Below are 18783 nucleotides of genomic sequence, written 5' to 3' on the forward strand. Positions count from 1 at the left end.
AATAGAGGAATATGGAGAAGTGGCAGAATTAAAAATTAATAAAGATAAAACAAAGATATTGGTGAAAAACATCACAGAGAAACAGAAAAGAGAATTAATGGAGAAATTAGACATTCAGATTACTAAAAAAGTAAGGTATTTGGGAATACAATTAACAGCAAAGTGTGCAACAATTAAAGAAGATAATTATTATAAGTTGAAAGGGCAAATCGAAACAGATTTGGGAAAGTGGAGAAAATTGCAACTATCATTAATGGGAAGAATAGCAGTAATTAAGATGAATATATTACCTAGACTGCTGTTCATATTTCAGACAATACCAATAAAATTGGAAAAAGAAATATTTTGAAAACTTCAATGATATTGAAATTTATATGGCAGGGGGAAAAACCAAGAATCAATATGAAAATGTTACAAGATGCAAGACTAAGAGGAGGATTTGGATTACCAAACTGGGAACTATATTATCAAGCAACAGCATTATCTTGGATAAAAGAATGGATTGTGTTGATAAACACAAGACTATTAACTTTGGAGGGGCATGATCTACAACTGGGTTGGCATGCTTTTTTATGGAAAAACTTCTTTAGGAATATCAAAATGACAAGCACAACTACCACAGTCACCAAAATAGGGGGGAAAAAATAACTTCAATGACAGCTTCCCCCTCAGGATCAAAATCGGCAGAAGCCATGTTGGGAGGTGAAAAATCTGGCTCTACTGTTAATTTACAACATATGCAGTCAACTTTATTAGCAATACAGGAAACAATGTTAAAAATGCAAGAGGTCATGACAACCAATCATGAAGATATTAAGAATGATATGGGAGAAGTAAAGGGGGAGATACGAAAGCTAGATGATAAAATTGGTACAATGCAGGAGATGATAACTAAAAACGAACAAAAGATAAAGTCGGTAGAGGCTAAAATGGAACATATGGGAAAAATGGATATAGTAACGAATAAAATGGTGATAGAACATAGGGAACTGGAAGAAGCCATAATAAATTTGGAGATGGAGAAATCAATGTTTTATCTCCGTTTCCAAAATATCCCGGAAAACAAAGAAGAAAATCTCCCTGCACTGATGGCTGAGCTACTAGCGGAAATATTGCAAAAGGTAAACAAGAACTGGAAAACAAAATTGATGACACATACAGGATTCATATGAATTATGCACAGAGGAACAGACTTCTGAGAGAAGTTCATGTTAAATTTGTTAGGAAAAAAAATAAGAGATGAAGTATATAGCAAAACATGAGAAGACCCACTGATGCACAATGGAAAGGAGATCACAGTACTGAAACAGATTCCGAAAAGAGTAAGAGAGCAAAGACAAAGTTATCATTTTCTCTCTACACAGTTACTAAAATACAGAGTGATGTTCCGATGACTCATCCCGGAGGGGATGTTGATAACATGGCAGGAGAAGAAATTTTGGATTGATACATTAGAAAAGGCTCAGGAGTTCTATGATCACTACATAAGTGGGGAAGACGAACAAGATAACAGGGAGGAAGGAGAAATTAAAAGTCAAGAAGATCAGATTTTGGAGGAAAAAATTGTAGAACAAGAAACAAGAGATCATAAGGAAGCAGAGCATCAAGTGAGAGAAGGAGCCAGAACTAGAGCACAGACCGAGAACAGAGTAAGGAGAGGACTGAGATCAACAGATAAGTAATAAGATGGAAAATGAAATAAAGATGCTGTCATTAAATATAAATGGCATCAACTCAGCCACTAAACATAAACAAATACTATCAAGATTGCAAAAAGAAAAAATGGATATCATCTGCCTCCAGGAGGTACATATTAAAGAAAAACATAGCAATCTTATAAAATGTCCTAAATTAGGGGAAGTATTTTCAGTGTTGGTACAAAATAAAAAAAGAGGGATCACTGTATATATAAAAGATTTGTTAAATCCTAGGAAAATATTTAGTGATAAAGACGGAAGAATTTTAATAATGGAAATAAGTACAAATTATAGGAAAATTATGTTAGTAACAATTTATGCACCAAGCATAAAAGAAGAAAAAATCTATAATAAATTACACAGGAAAATAATGGAATTAGATGGTGAAAACATTTGTATAATAGGGGACTTCAATGGAGTGGTAGACAATAAATTGGATTATAAAACAGTGAAAGAAAACAAAAATAAAAGACGAAAATTACCAAATGCATTTTTCGAAATGGCAAAAGAGTTTAATTTAAGTGATGCATGGAGACAATTAAATTTACAGAAAAAGCAGTACACCTTCTTCTCTCATCCACATAACTCATGGTCTCGCATAGACATGGCTTGGATGAACCCAGAATTGATCAATAATCTAGAAGAGATGGATATATTTTTTTACTTTGAGCATGCACAAGATGGCGGTCGTGAGGTGAGGTGCTGCGGCTGGATGGAGGACTTTCTGGGGCTCGAGGGGGTGCTGCAGGGGAGCTCGACCATCAGCGACCCCTGATTCGGTCGGATGGCTTCGGGGCGAGGGTTTTGCGATCTTCCTCGCCCCTGGATGCCCCCGGAGTCGGAGGCGGCGAGGGAGAGTGTGGCCGCGCTGCTCCGACTCTGCCGCCGCCGCCGAGAGCCGAGCCGAGTGGGGAGTAGAGAGCGGCGGCACTGCTGGGAAGGAGAAGGAGAAGGGAGAGCGGAGCCGAGCCGAGCGGAGAGCGGAGAGCGGAGAGCGGAGAACGGAGATATGGAGATGTGGCTTGCTGGTGGCGGTGGGGTCAGTCAGCGGAGGGGGCGAGGGTTTTTGAGATCTCCCTCGCCCCTGGACATGCCTAGAGGCGCTGGCAAAGAAGTTGGCCGCGCTGCTCCAACGCCGCCAAAAGTGGTGCTATGGTGGTTTGTTCGGCGGCAGTCGTTGGCAGCGATAGCGGCAAGGTGAAAGGGGAAGTATGGCTGTGGGGCAGCGAGTGGTGGCAGCCTGTTGAAATTTCATCTGCCCCACTCAGGAACTTCCTCAGCGGCCCCTGGAATCCGGGAATGGTGGCGTGGATATCAGCGGGGGTGGTGAGGCCAGCCCCAACATTAAACTGGGCCATGGCACACCCCATGGAAGTACTGGAGCTGTTCTCAGGCCCTATTGCTGGAGAAGGTGGGCTTGCTAGAGGGTGAAAACTGAGAGGAGCATAACAGACCGGAGAAGAAAGACCCCCTCCCGGGATATCTTGGCAGCTGTAGAGGACCTGGAGGCCCCCTGTGACATCCAATGGAGGCTGGGGTTCGGATTTGTTATCCCGGAAGAACTGAACTATCTGAGGAATGTAGGGCTGGGGGGCGACGGAGGAGTCTTCCGTCACATAGATACCAGCCCTTTTCTCCTCCCCCTCCCAGGTACTGCGTCTGCCTAAATGGGCTTATTATTTGTCCTAATTGAGGGAATTTTCTCTCCCCCCCCTTTTTCTTCCCCTCTTCCTTCTTCCCCTTCCCTTCTTTCCCTTTTTCATCGGGACTTACTCGAATATGATCTTGAGTTTAAGACTTTGCCAAGGATTTTCCATCTTCACTCATAGACTGACTGATAGACTGATAAATCTTTCTTCCGACCATGGTCAGCCAAACTGATGCAACTGTTGAGGGGTCCTCTATTACATCATGACTCTTGTCTGTGGGAGAACTTTTTCAATCTACGGCCCCGTGGGGTTCCGCCATGAGAGGGCGGGCCGGACGTCACCCCCATTGGAGGAGATAATTTAGGACCCTCCTGCTGTTGTGGGAGGACAGTTGAGATACCAACAGCACATCGATGAACAATTGGCTGTGTTACATCTTTTGTGAAGTCCCCTGTCTGAGCTTTGGGCCTCCATCGCTGCATTTTGGAGATGTATACGACTGCAGATCTTCTTGCGCTGCGAGATTCCCCCTTCTCGCAGATGTGGCCCTCCTCACTATCGAGGGCCCACCTCAAGGAAGGGTTTTGGGACCCAGAGAGGTGGCATGTGAAAACGAGGGGATTGAGGGGTTTTCTAACAAAATTTTTAGTCAAATTTTTAAGGGGTCCTAGGGAGGGGGAGGGTCAGATTGGAATTCGGGCTGTGGGTATGGGGGATAACCCACAAGGGGGAGGGTCGGGTCTGGCAGTGAAGCGTGGCGTGGGGGATGGGGGACCCGGGATCAAGGGGGGGGTTAGAGCTTGTCCAGATAGTTGTTCGATCATCAGTACTGTAGGGGTAGATATGGCGGGAGCAGGGGACCATATCGTGTTAGGGGAGTGCGCACTCGCTGTCTACGAGCGGTGGCGTGCTCCGGCCCCCAAGGCTCTACTCGCTCCTCAGGTTGCATAGACCCTCAGGACCCAGGCCTTCAGCTGATGCTGTGCAATGCCAGGTCCGTAGTAAATAAAGCCCCCCTCATCTGTGATCTTGTTCAGGAGGGGGGTGCAGACCTGGCAGGTATTACGGAGACCTGGTTGGGCCAGGAGGGGGGGGTTCCCCTCGTTGAAATGTGCCCGCCAGGTTTCCAAGCATTCCATCAGCCGAGGTCACAGGGGAGGGGCGGGGGGGGTAGCGGTTATCATTAAAGAAGGTCTGAGACCGAGGGAGGCCACTGTTCCTCAGACGGCCGGCTGTGAATCCCTTTTTGTGAAATGGGGTCATGGGGTTCAGATGGGTTTGCTGATCACGTACCTGGCTCCCTGCCACATGGCAACAGCCCTGCCCGAGCTACTCAACGTCATCGCCACGGTGGCGGTTGATACCCCTAAGCTTATGGTCATGGGGGATATCAACCTGCCGTCCGTGGGTGAGACGTCAGAGATGGCTCGGGAGTTCATGGCTTCCATGACAGCTATGGACCTGACCCAGTTAATTCGTGGCCCTACCCACACAGGGGGAAACACGCTGGATCTGGTTTTTGTCTCTGGACAGTGGTTGAGGGATCTTGATATAGGGGTTATAGTTACTGAACCCTTGTCATGGTCAGATCACTCTCTCCTTCGTCTCGACTTTCGAACCGCTGCACCCCGCCGCAGGGAGGCGGAGCCGGTAAGATGGTTCCGCCCCAGGCGCCTGATGGAACCTGACAGATTCCAGACGGAGCTTGGGCCATTTCCTGAGGTTCTGGCACACGCCTCGACTGGAGACCTGGTGGCCGCCTGGGATAGGGTGGCTGCTGGTGCTCTGGATCGGGTCGTGCCTTTGCGGCCTCTGACCCGGCGCCGATCTCAATTGGCTCCTTGGTTTACCGAGGAGCTGAGGGAGTTGAAGCACTGGAAAAGACGCCTAGAGAGTAGTTGGAGGGCCAGTCTTTCTGAATCTGACCGGACACTAGTAAGATCCCACATTAGGAATTACTTAGTGGCGATAAATGCAGCGAAATGTAGTTATTTTGCTGCTCTTATTGCGTCATCAGATAATCGCCCGGCCGCCCTCTTTAGGGTGACCCGCTCCCTGCTCCACCAGGAAGCGCGGGAGGACCCCTTGGAGGGTAGAGCCGAGGATTTTGTTCAGTATCTGTATGACAAAATCACTCAGATTCGGGAAGATTTGGACTCCGACTGGGTAGTCTCAGGGGGAGAGACAGGGGCAGGTCTTGAGAATGTTATCTGGGATGAGTTTGATCCTGTGACCCCTGAGGACGTGGACAGGATTCTGGGTAGACTGAACGCGACCACTTGTTTATTGGACCCGTGTCCTTCCTGGTTAGTACTGGCTTCCCGGGAAGTGACACGAGGCTGGCTCCAGGGGATTATAAACGCTTCGCTGAGTGAGGGTGACTTTCCCGCCACCTTGAAAGAGGCGGTGGTGAGGCCTCTCCTCAAGAAGCCTTCCCTGGACCCGGCAATGTTGGTAAATTATCGTCCGGTCTCCAACCTTCGCTTTGTTGCGAAGGTTGTTGAGAGTGTGGTCGCGCAACAGCTCCCCCAGCACCTGGATGAAACGACGTATCTGGATCCGTTCCAGTCGGGCTTCAGGCCCGGGTACAGCACGGAAACAGCATTGGTCGCGTTGGTTGATGATCTCTGGAGGGCTCGGGACAGGGGGTGCTCCTCTGTCCTGGTCCTGTTAGATCTCTCAGCGGCTTTTGATACCATCGACCATGGTATCATGCTGCACCGGTTGGAAGAGTTGGGGGTGGGAGGCACTGTGTTGCGGTGGTTCTCCTCCTTTCTCTCTGACCGGTCGCAGTCCGTGTTGACAGGGGGACAGAGGTCGACCCTGAGGCCCCTCATATGTGGGGTGCCGCAAGGGTCGATCCTCTCGCCTCTCCTGTTCAACATTTATGTGAAGCTGCTGGGCGAGATCATCCGTGGTTTCGGGGTGGAGTACCATCAGAACGCTGACGACACCCAGCTGTACATCTCCACCCCGGATCACCCCAACGATGCCCTTGAAGTGATGTCCCGGTGCCTGGAGGCCGTACGGATCTGGATGGGGAGGAACAGGCTCAGGCTCAACCCATCCAAGACTGAGTGGCTGTGGTTTCCGACGTCCCGATATAGTCAGTTGACGCCATCACTGACTATTGGGGGCGAATCATTGGCCCCCACGGAGAGGGCTCGCAACTTGGGCGTCCTCCTGGATTCACGGCTGTCTTTTGAAGAGCACTTGACGGCCGTGACCGGGAGGATTTTTCATCAGGTTCGCCTGATTCGCCAGTTGCGTCCCTTTCTGGATCGGGACTCGTTACGCACGGTCACTCATGCCCTTGTCACCTCCCGCCTGGACTATTGCAACGCTCTCTACATGGGGCTCCCCTTGAGGAACACCCGGAGGCTCCAACTGGCGCAGAGTGCGGCCGCGCGGGTGGTAATGGGAGCGACATGGCGTTCCCATGTAACACCCCTCCTGCGCGAGCTGCACTGGCTCCTGGTGGTCTTCCGGGTGCGCTTCAAGGTTTTGGTTACCACCTTTAAAGCGCTCCATAGCTTAGGACCCGGGTACTTGCGGGACTGCCTACTACCACCAATGGCCTCCCACCGGCCGGTACGCTCCCATAGAGAGGGGCTCCTCCGGGTGCCGTCAGCCAAACAATGCCGACTGGCGGCCCCCAGGGGGAGAGCCTTCTCTGTGGGGGCACCTACTATCTGGAACGAGCTCCCCCCAGAGATACGGAGGATCCTGGATCTGCGCACCTTCCGCCGCACCTTAAAGACCTTACTATTTCACCAGGCCGGCCTGGCCTAATTTTCCCCCTCTTTTATAAAGATTTTTAAAATTTTAAATATCTTTTAGTATTTATATATTCAATTTTAAATTGGTTTTAAAAGTTTGGGGTTTTAAATTTGTTGGGGCCAAAATTATTTAATTTGATTTTATTCTATTTTTTTAAATTTTGTATTGTATGTGTTTTTATTGTTTGGCTGTGCACCGCCCTGAGTCCTTCGGGAGTAGGGCGGTATAGAAATCTAATAAAATGAAAAAATGAAATGAAATATAATGCCGAATACCTGGGCGGACCATAGTCCCTTAGTATTAAAATGGAAAGGTAGGGGAAAAAAGAAGAGATGGACATTAGATCAAAGAATTGTAAAAGAAAAACGTTATACACAAACAATGGAAAGGGAATTAAAGATGTTTCTTAAAGAGAATAGGAATGAAGATACTACCATACAAAGCCTATGGGACACCTCCAAAGCTTATATGAGGGGGATAACTATTGCGTACATAGCGAGAAGAAACAAAGAGAGGAAGGAACATCAAACGTCAACATTGAAGAAGCTGAAAAAATTAGAACTATCGCTTCAGAAAGATCCCCAAAACATGGAAGTCAGAAAGGAAATAGAATTAATGAAACATAAAATTAATATATTACAGCAGGAAGAAACAAACCAGGGAGATGGCTTGCCCATAAATTGAAAAAAGAAAAAGCTAAAAAATTGATACAATATTTACAAGATGAACAAGGAAACTTGCACCATAAAATCGAGGTGAAAAAAATATTATCCAAAATTATTTTCAAATACTATACAGTCAAGAAAATATTAAAGAAGAAAATATCATAAATTACCTACAGGAGAGGAATTTGCCAAGTATAACAGACGAAGATAGGGAAATGTTGAATGGGAAAATTACTTTAACAGAGTTAAGAGAGGGAATTAAAAAACAGAAAAATAACAAAACACCAGGGACAGATGGAATTCCGGCGGAAGTATATAAAAAATTTCAGGAAGTTTTGGAAGAAATTATGTTGGATATATATAATGAGGTTGTCAGCACTAGAGTAAATGCAGGTTGAAGTGCTGACAGAGGTATTAGAGAAAGCCAAAATGCCAAATTCGTGGATGGAGGCATATATAACATTAATCCCAAAAGAAAGTACGGACAATCAATTTATTCAAAATTATAGGCCAATCTCACTGTTAAATGCCGACTATAAAATTCTGGCAACAATAATAGCAGAAAGATTGAAAAAGATATTAAACAAAATTACTCATTCGGATCAAAACGGGTTTTTACACAAACGACAAATTAAAAACAATACAAGGATTATAATGAATATTTTAGAATACTATGAGGCCCACCCAGAAAAACAATTGGCAGTAATAATGATAGATGCACAAAAGGCGTTCAACAACTTGAATTGGCAGTTTTTAATTATTCAATTAATCAGGATGAAATTTGGCAAAAAATTTATAGAAATGATTAAGGCAATTTACTCAAAGCAGACAGCAAAAATTATGGTCAATGGAAATCTTGCAAAAAAAGTCGACATAAATAAAGGGGTCAGACAAGGCTGTCCATTATTTCCCCTTTTATTCATCCTTTCATTAGAAATACTATTGGCGCAGGTAAGGGGAAATAGGGAGATAAAAGGGTTAAGAATTAAAAGAGAAGAATCCAAAACACAGGCTTTTGCAGACGACATGGCATTTATAATAGAGGACCCCTTGGAAACAGGAGAAAAGCTTCTACAAGAAATAGAGAAATTTGGAACAGTAGCAGGCCTGAAAATAAATAAATGTCAGCATTCCAGAAAAACCCCCACTCCAAGTAAAGATGCAGAAGCAAGCATTTTCCAAAGTCCTCTTTACTAAAATAGGCAAACTGGCACATCTAGGAAAACCCAAAACTGAAAAGCCTGGGTTTTCCTTCAGTAAGTCAAAGCTCCCAAAACCTTCCCCTTTTCCACCCAGTCGGTCACATGCTCCAATCAATGCCCGTTCCATCCCGATCCAGCCCCCTGACCACTCCTTCTCCAGATGCGGAATCGTCCTGACCTTGACCGACAGGAAGAATGCTATTATGTCTACTAACCCCCTCTCCTACTTTCCCACACATGAGAAGGTGGCAGCATTGGAGCTTCTGGCCTAATATGGCTTCCAAAGCTGACAGGCGTCCCCCCCCCTGCAAAAAGAACCACCTCCTCCAGACAAAACACAAAAGAAGGGGTTAACGCCTAGCACCAATCCCTTTAAACCCCCCCCCCCCAAGGAGGACCTTTTGGTTTGTCAGGAAATTTGTCATGAAACTGTTTCACGAGCACATCAGCATTTACATCCCAACTCTTAACCCAAGTAGCTTCAGCCAAAGGGTAGCCTTTCCAATGCACCAAATATTGTAAACGACCTCCGTAAAGTCTAGAGTCCAGGATTTTCTTCACCTCATAATGAGTCTCCCCTTGCACCAGCAAAGAAGGGGGTGGAGCAGCTGGCAAGGGTCTTAGGGTAGATTCTCTGACCAGTCTCAATAAGCTACTGTGGAAAACAGGGTGTACTTTCCCTAAGATGCGAGGGAGTCTAAGTTGGACAGACACTGGGTTAATAACTTTCACTATAGGGAAGGGACCTATGAAATTGGGTCCAAACTTTTTGCTGGGTACCCTCAATCTTAGGTACCTGGTTGACAAATACACCTTATCGCCTATTCGGAAAGGTGGTTGGAGGGACCGGCGTTTGTCGGTTACCCTCACTGTCAGGGAGCTCAACTATGAAGCCCATCGCAATCTCCTCCCAGGGCTTGGTGGGTTCAGCCACAGCCTGGAGAAGTCCAGGGGGCTTCCCTGGTTGGGATTTCATGGTGGCGCAGGTGGCGCAGCTCCTCACATAGTCTTCCACATCAGCTTTCATCTTTGGCCACCAGAATTGTCTTCTAGTCAAATGGAGGGTTTTAAAAAACCCAAAGTGGCCCCCTAGTCGAGAATCATTACTTCTCTTTAGCACAAGGAGCCGCAGGCTGCGGGGCACGTAAAGTTTACTCCCCTTCCATGCCAACCCATCCCTTAGGGTTAGGTCCGCCTGGTTTTCTTTGAACCAGGAATCAGTGGAGAGCACCGCTTTTAGCTCTTTTAATGCCTCTTTCTCCCACACTCCCCATCTGCGCTCAGTGTCCGTTAACTTCCTTCATACATACGCACACGGCATTAGATTGTTTCGGGAGTCCCTTTGCAGTAGAACAGCAGCCACCGCCACGTCACTTGCGTCCACCTGTACCATGAAGGGGTTATTCGGGTCAGGATGCTGTAGGATTGGCTCCACTGCAAATAGGCGTTTTAATCGTTCAAAGGATTTTTGGCAGTCCATTGTCCAAGCTAAGGGCTGGCTAGGTTTTGGCTTGGTGGGAGACGGGCCGGTCTTTAGCAATTCTGTCAAAGGGAGTGCAACCTCAGCGAAGGAAGGGATGAATTGTCTGTAAAAGTTTGCAAATCCCAGGAAGCTCTGGAGTTGCTTACGGGTGCGTGTGGGCTGCCAGTCCAGCACTGCCCTCACCTTCCCTGGGTCCATCTTGATCCCCTTATTCGACACCCTGTATCCCAGGTAGTCCAGGGCCTCCTTATGGAACTCGCATTTGGACAATTTTGCATAAAGTTTGGCTGCTAGGAGCTTTCTCAGCACTTGTCTGACCAATTTGACGTGGTCTTCCATATTTTCGCTGAATATAAGAATGTCATTGAGATAAACAAGAACTCCCTGATATAAATGCTCATGCAAAATTTCATTGATCAGTTGCATGAAGACCCCTGGGGCCTCCTGGAGCCCAAAAGGCATGACCTGGAATTGGAAGCTGCCCAAGGGGCAGTTTAAAGCAGTCTTCCATTTATCTCCCTCCTTTATGCGAACTTGGTAGTAGGCTTCTCTTAGATCTAGCTTGGTGAAAATTTTTCCTTTCGATAGGTGGTTCAGTAAGTCCTTCATCAGTGGGAGGGGGTAGGTATTTTGTATGCAAATGGCGTTGACAGAATGAAAATCGATACATAATCTTATAGTACCATCTTTTTTTTCTTTAAACAGTACTGGGGCGGCCATGGTGGATTTTGCAGGCTCGATGAAACCTCTGGCTAGGTTGGTGTCAATGTATTTCCTCAACTCGGTCATTTCAGCAGGTGTCATGGAGTACATTCTAGATTTTGGCAATTTTGCCCCCAGTTGTAGTTTGATGGCGCAGTCTGTGGGCCGATGAGGGGGGAGAAGGTTACACTCTTCCTCACTGAAAGCTTCGGCTAAGTCTGCATAAACTTTAGGGATTTAGTTTTCGCCTGGAGGCCCGTCTGAACAAGGTGCAGCTGTCTCTGGCCCCTGGCCCTTATGGGTGGGTTGCTGTTTGGTGGGAGGGGTAGGGGGTGATGGGCCAACCGCTATCCTGATTTTTCGGTATCCATCGTCCCATGTGATGGTGGGGCCCCATTTGTCCAGCCAAGCCAGGTCCAGTATGATAGATTCTGACATTTTTGGGGTTACTATAAATCGTATAAGTTCATGATGTTTCCCCATCTCTAATTTAATCAGTTCAGTAATATGGGTGGCAGGGATTCCCCCAATTAACGTTCCATCTACCTGGTGAAATTTAATTGGGTGCTTTAAGGCTGTTGTCCTGATCCCCAATTGTTCCACCACTTTAAGCCCGATTAAACATCTGGTGCAGCCAGTATCTATTATTGCTGGCAGTTCTGCTTGTTTCCCTGTGTCTGGCAGCACCACTTTTACTTTAATTGAAAAGGGGGGGATGGGTGCACTCACCATCGGGTCTTCATCCCCGTTAGCCATGCCCGGAGGGGTTTCTTTAACTGGAGGGTCATCCCTCTCTTCAGTGGGGAGGGGAATTTCCACGGCTTGTCTGGCAAATCGGCTGGTGTCTGGGGCTTTCCTTGGAGCCCTCCTGCCTCGTGCAGCTGGGGCAGGGCGTTGCTGTGGAACTGGGGCAGGGACCAGGCACTCAGAAGCTCGATGTCCTGTTTGTCCACACCGATAGCAATTAATCGCCTTCTCCAGTTGAGGGGGGGTGAAATTTGTAGCCTTTGAAATGAGCCTTCTAGATAACGATCTCCAAGGTGGCTGCTCTGCTGGGGTTTGGCCGTGGGGGTGGACTTCTCTGTCTAGAGTAATGGACATGGTATACCAGTCGTGGAGACGGTCAGGCACCCCCCGGATCCCACAGGCTTTTCTGACTTCTTGGTCAATTGCTTCTTTAAAGTAGTGTAGGTGTTATGTCCTTATAAGGACATCCGCCCGGATTGGCTGCCAGCCATCGGGCGGGAAAGTTTGAATCACTGTCAGGGGCGGTGCGACTGCTGGAGCGAATATAAGGAGAGCTCCGGCAGCACGCAGCCAGTCTTGCTACTGTTTCTAAATAAAGTTATTAATGTAACGAGCTGGTCGCGTCTTCCATTCCTGTGCCGATCTAACACTGGCGACGAAGGACTAGAGCAAGAGACGAACCTCGTGGCGCCAAGCCAACAAGACCAAGACACCGGCACCTGAAACCACCAGTAGGCATTTCCGAAGGCATGGCATCCGCTGAAGTCACTTTGCCAGCCCTTGCTCCTTTCCGCCCAGGGAAGGACAAGTGGAAATCCTACGTGGTCAAATTTCAGCAATACCTGAGAGGCAACAACATCAGGGATGCCGACGATGACCGAAAAAAGGGCATCTTCCTGGCCAACTGCGGCTCCGAAGTTGTCGACATGGCCATCGATCTCGTAGCACCACGAGACATCGAAGAAGTACCATGGACGGACCTGCTGCAGATCCTGGAGGACCATTATGCCCCAACAGGAACACCAGTGGCGAACCATTTCACCTTCCATCAGAGGGATCAGAAGGAAGGTGAGACCATCAAAGAATTTGTGGCCGCCCTGCGCCAAATCGCAGCCAGCTGCGAATTTGACCATGTGGACAACGCCATTGCTGACCGCGTGGTTTTCGGCATGAGGGACAGAGGCCTGCAAAAGAAATTCCTGAGCAGGAAGAAACTCGTGCTCAAGGATGTGGTGGAGGAAGCCACCGCATCCGAAATCTCAGAGAAAGCGGCAGCCGCGGTAAGCAGAGCAAAGGGAATCCACAAGATTCGCACCACAAAGCAATCATCAACTGAGGATTCCACAGCTGGATCGGAGTCGGAGGAGGAGTCCACCGTCCACAAAGTATCCAGACCCCCAAGGCGGGAAACCGCTCAAAGAAGTTACAAGGGGGAGCGCTGTGCCAGCTGCAGAGGGGACCATGCCAGGGCAACCTGCAAGTGGAGAGATGCGACCTGCAGACGCTGCAACAGAAGGGGTCACATCACCGAAGCTTGCAGAGCCGAGGAACCAGCCCCAGAACCCTCCAGCCACCGTCCCCGCGAAAATCGAAAAGAATACCAGAGATCATCCAAACGGTCCTCTGGCCCATCCAGACGCAGAGACAATGAATTTCCCCGGAGCGGAGCGGTCCACCAGACGACCATCGCCCACACAAACTCGGACAATGCCACCAAGTTCCACGTGACCATCCATGTGGAGGGATCACCCTGCTCAATGGAGGTAGACTCGGGCTCGGTCTACTCCATTATGGATTGGCACCAGCTGAAGCACCTGCAACCCAGCATCAGCAAACGAGACCTGAAGCCACTACACTCCAAGCTCGTCGATTTTGGGGGAAACCCCATCGGAGTCTTAGGAAGAGCAAACATCCGAGTCTCCTACAACGAGTTCCAAGGCAAGCTTCCCATCACAGTCGTGGAGAACAGCCGACCGAACCTGCTAGGAGTGGAGTGGATTAAGCCGCTGGGGCTATCCATCGGAGGCATCCATCAAATTCGCAGGGATGAACTCGACAACCTCATCGAAGAGTTCAAAGAAGTCTTCGATGGTAAGCTGGGGAAATTTGTGGGGAGGCCAATCTCCTTTAATCTGGACAAGGGAATCACCCCAATTAGGCTGAAGCCCTGCCGGGTTCCATTTGCCCTGCAGCCAAAAGTAGACGAGCAGCTGGATAAGCTGATCGCCCAGGGCGTCCTGGAACCAATCGATCATGCCTCATGGGAGACCCCCATTGTGACCCCACTGAAGCATGATGGGTCTGTGCGCATCTGCGCCGACTATCGTTGTACCATCAACAAGGCGTTGGCACAGAGCGCATACCCAGTCCCAGTGGTGCAACATCTGCTGCATTCCCTGGGAACTGGCTCAATTTTTGCAAAACTGGACCTGGCCCAGGCTTACCAGCAACTGCCAGTGGATGAAAAAACGGCGGAGGCACAAACAATAGTCACACACAGGGGGGCATTCAAATGCAACCGTCTCCAGTTTGGAGTCAGCGCTGCCCCCGGCATATTCCAATCAATGATGGAACGCCTTCTCCAAGGCATTCCAGGGGTGGTGCCATACTTTGACGATGTACTAATCTCCGGAGATTCACAGGCACAACTCCTTGAAAGGCTCAGGCTTGTCCTGCAGCGTTTCAAGTCCAAGGGCTTGAGAGTCAGGAGAGATAAATGCATCCTAGGAGTACAGGAAGTCAAGTTCCTGGGCTATCTCATAGATAGCACTGGCATCTACCCCACCAAATCAAAAGTGAAAGCAATCCATGAAGCTCCGAGCCCCAAAAACAAAACGGAACTTCAGGCATTCCTTGGGTTGCTTAACTTCTATGCAATGTTTCTCAAACAGAAAGCCACAGTTGCTGAGCTACTCCACCGCCTGCTGGGGAAAGCGGCTTCCTGGAAGTGGGGCCAAGAAGAGGAAGCAGCATTCCGGGCCGTGAAAGGACTGTTAAGTTCCAAAAGCGTCCTCATCCAGTACAATGAGACGCTCCCCATTAAGCTAACCTGCGATGCGTCGCCTTACGGGGTGGGGGCAGTCCTCAGCCACGAACTGCCCAATGGCTCCGAAGCCCCAATAGCCTACTTCTCAAAGACCATGTCCGGCGTGGAACGCAACTACAGCCAGCTGGACAAAGAAGCCCTGGCCATCGTTGCAGGAGTGAAACGCTTCCATGAATACCTCTACGGGAGGAGTTTCACCATAGTAACTGACCACAAGCCACTCCTGGGGCTTCTCGCAGGCGACCAACCCACCCCGACCTTCATGTCCCCGCGGATGACGAGATGGGCCATCTTCCTAGCCGGCTACTCCTACAGGCTCGTGCACCAGCCAGGCACAGCCATAGGAAACGCCGACGCGCTGAGTAGATGCCCATTGAAGGATCCAGTAGAAGACCCAGCCCCCATGCTCCACCTCTTCCACATAGACGATGACGCCAGCTGTCCAGTCTCGTCTGCAGATGTGGCCGTCCACATCCAAAAGGACTCCACACTCCGCCAAGTGAAGTCCTGGGTCCTCAGGGGGTGGCCATCTGAGAAGACGGAGGAAAAGTTCAGCCCATTCGTCAGGAAGCAGAAGGAGCTGTCCATAATGAAGGGCTGTTTGCTATGGGGAGACAGGGTGCTGATTCCAAGCACTCTGCAACGGCGGGCGCTAGAGACATTACATAAAGGGCACCCCGGCATTGTCCGCATGAAGGCCCTGGCACGGAGTTACGTCTGGTGGCCCTCACTGGACAGAGACATCGAAGAATGGGTCTCCAGATGTGACTCGTGCCAAGAAGTACGCCCAGCGTCACCACAAGCCGAAACAGCGAAGTGGGAGACCCCCAGCAACCCCTGGTCAAGGATCCATATCGAGTTCGCGGGTCCGATGCAAGGGCGCCACCTACTCATCGTCGTCGATGCCTTCTCCAAGTGGCTCGAGGTGGTACCCATGGCATCTACCACAACGGAAGCGACGATCCGGGCCCTGCGCCGCCTTTTCGCCACCCATGGACTGCCGGATGTGCTGGTCTCCGACAACGGCCCCCAACTCACATCCCTGGCCATGGAGGCATTCCTGGCAGGACTGGGCATCCGCCATGCCCTGTCCGCCCCATACAGGCCAGCTGGGAACGGACAAGCGGAACGAATGGTGAGACTCACCAAGGAGGCACTCACCAAGATGGGCACGGGCAACTGGCAGGAAAGAATAGACAACTTCCTCCTCACCCAGCACATCATGCCGCATGCCACCACCCACAAGAGCCCGGCCGAATTGTTGATGGGCAGAAGGTTGAGGTCACCATTGGACCGGCTGCACCCCCAATACAGCCCAGAAGTGACCGCAACGGCCAGCCGCCCACTTCGCGCCTTCAGCAAGGGAGATTCGGTTTTCGCGCTAAGCTTCCACGGCTCTCCTAAGTGGCTGAAGGGGAAGATAGACAGCACAACCGGCCCGAAGTCCTACACCGTGGAGCTGGAAGATGGACAGGTCTGTAGACGTCACATCGACCAGCTCCGGAAAAGGTGGGGGGAAGCGCAAGAAAACCAGCCTGACAAGGGAGGCCTGCAACACCCCGATGAGGTAGGCCTGCAACACCCCGACGAGGTAGGCCTACAACACCCCGGCGAGGTAGGCCTACGACACCCCGACGAGGTAGGCCTACCACACCCCGGCGAGGCAGACCACCGCCACCCCGACGAGGCCGGCCAAGCACACTACCAGGCGTTAACACACTGACAGTCCAGAGTGGTAGACCGGGGCCAGCTGCATGGGGGATGGCAACACCAACCCAGCGAGGTGGGCACCCGGCACGAGAGGGCAAGGGACCACCAAAACAGCCCACGAGTAGACCGGGACATACCCCGAACGGGAGCATCGCACCCATCCGGCAAAGGCAAGCAGCGACAGCCCTGCCAGGGAGACCTCCACTACAGGCAAGTAGACCGGGGACCATCCGAGGTGGGCACACCACAGCCCATGGGTGAGGGTGGCACACAACTCCCCGGCGAGAGGGACCCCCGCCCAGCACAGAAGACAACCCGGCAACAACAACCCAGCCCAGATGACCCCAGCCACCAACCTGCGGTAGACCAGGGACTAGGGTGAAGGGAAAGCCGACAACAACCCGGCCAGGGAGGCCTGCACCACCCCGGCAAGGGAGACCTCCACCGACCCGCGGAGGTAGCCCCACGACGACATCCCGACCAGGTCGACCACCGCCGACCCGATGGGGTAGGCCAACGCCAGCCCGACCAAGGAGACCTGCGCCACCCCTGCGAGGTCGGACAGCACGACCCGAGCCAACACCATCCGCCGCTGGCAGACCGGACCCGAGGGCACCGATCCGAACCACCCCCCAGACGACAACGAGCCGAACCGCAGCCGAACCGCAGCGCCCGGGAGACCGGGGAGGAGCAAGTGACAGCCTGGGACTTACCGAGACTCAGACGCTCTTCCCGGGTCGGAATCGAGCAGCCTCGACGAGACGATAGATCCACAGGCCAGGAGGAAGACCACCAGAACCAGCCATCCAAGGTCTGCGGTCCGGCCGGAGGCACTGAGGGTGACCCCGCACACTCGCCAGCCGAACCGAGCCCGGTTCCGGGGAGGGAACCAGGAGACACAGGAGCCCCGTCCGTCCGGGTCGGGGACGAGGAAGAAGTAAAACTGCGCAGGTCAACTAGGGTGCCGAGGCGTCCTACGTACCTGCGTGATTACGTGACTTTTGTTGATGAACATTGACTGTTTTCGGACTAAGAGGGGAGGAGTGTTATGTCCTTATAAGGACATCCACCCGGATTGGCTGCCAGCCATCGGGCGGGAAAGTTTGAATCACTGTCAGGGGCGGTGCGACTGCCGGAGCGAATATAAGGAGAGCTCCGGCAGCGCGCAGCCAGTCTTGCTACTGTTTCTAAATAAAGTTATTAATGTAACGAGCTGGTCGCGTCTTCCATTCCTGCGCCGATCTAACAGTAGGAGTATGCGGTCAGGCCAATGGCCTAGATTTCCTGCGACTCGTCTAAAGTCCCATACAAAGTCTTTTATAGGTCGATTACCTTGCTTCATGACTTTTAGCGTGGCTTCGCTTTCATTTACGCGGTCAGAGTCCTCAAATCGGGACCGGAGCAGTGTGATAAACCCATCGGCCTCATCTAGTTCTGCAGTACCCTCATTGTGCAGCTGGGCTATCCATTCAGAAGCCTCCCCCTCATTCATCCCATCTGAGATTGCTGACACTAAGTCCCGTTCTGATTCGTATTGGTCTCCATACTGATCCACATGAGCCCAGATCCTGCTGAGAAAATAAGCTAACTTGCCTGGCGTCCCGTCAAAGGTTGCTCTGAAACAGGGGGGCGTTGGCCTCGCGGGTGATTGGGATAGAACTTGCTGTGGGGCTGCTCTTGGTTGCTGCATTCCAACAGGCTGCTGTGAGAGTTGCTGGGCTGGAAAGGAGGGGGGCAACGTCATCGGCTGCTGGGGGAGGGGGCCTGGCTGCTGGATTAGTCCCCCCTGCGGTGCCAGGATCGTTTGGCCATAGGAGGGGGGCCAGGGGGATCCCTGGAAGCTTGGAACAGATGGCGTGGGATACCACTGGCACTGGATCCATCCCAGGCCGGGACAGACACCCCATCCAGGCTGTATATTCTCAGCAGGAGGTAGGGCGAAGGCAGGCTGGTGAGGGGCCCCGAAAGGGGGGTTTTGCATTCCGTATGCTGGCTGAGCCTGATACCCCACTGCAGCAGGATTGGAATTTTGTGCCAATCCTGTTGTTTGGCCTCTGGGTGGGTAAGGGGGGGTCTGCGTCCTACTAATCCCCTCTCCATGT

The sequence above is a fragment of the Pituophis catenifer genome, unplaced genomic scaffold (genome assembly GCF_029215685.1).
Source record: "Pituophis catenifer annectens isolate HBS135680 unplaced genomic scaffold, rPitCat1.0.hap2 SCAF_5, whole genome shotgun sequence".
Classification (NCBI taxonomy): domain Eukaryota; kingdom Metazoa; phylum Chordata; class Lepidosauria; order Squamata; family Colubridae; genus Pituophis; species Pituophis catenifer.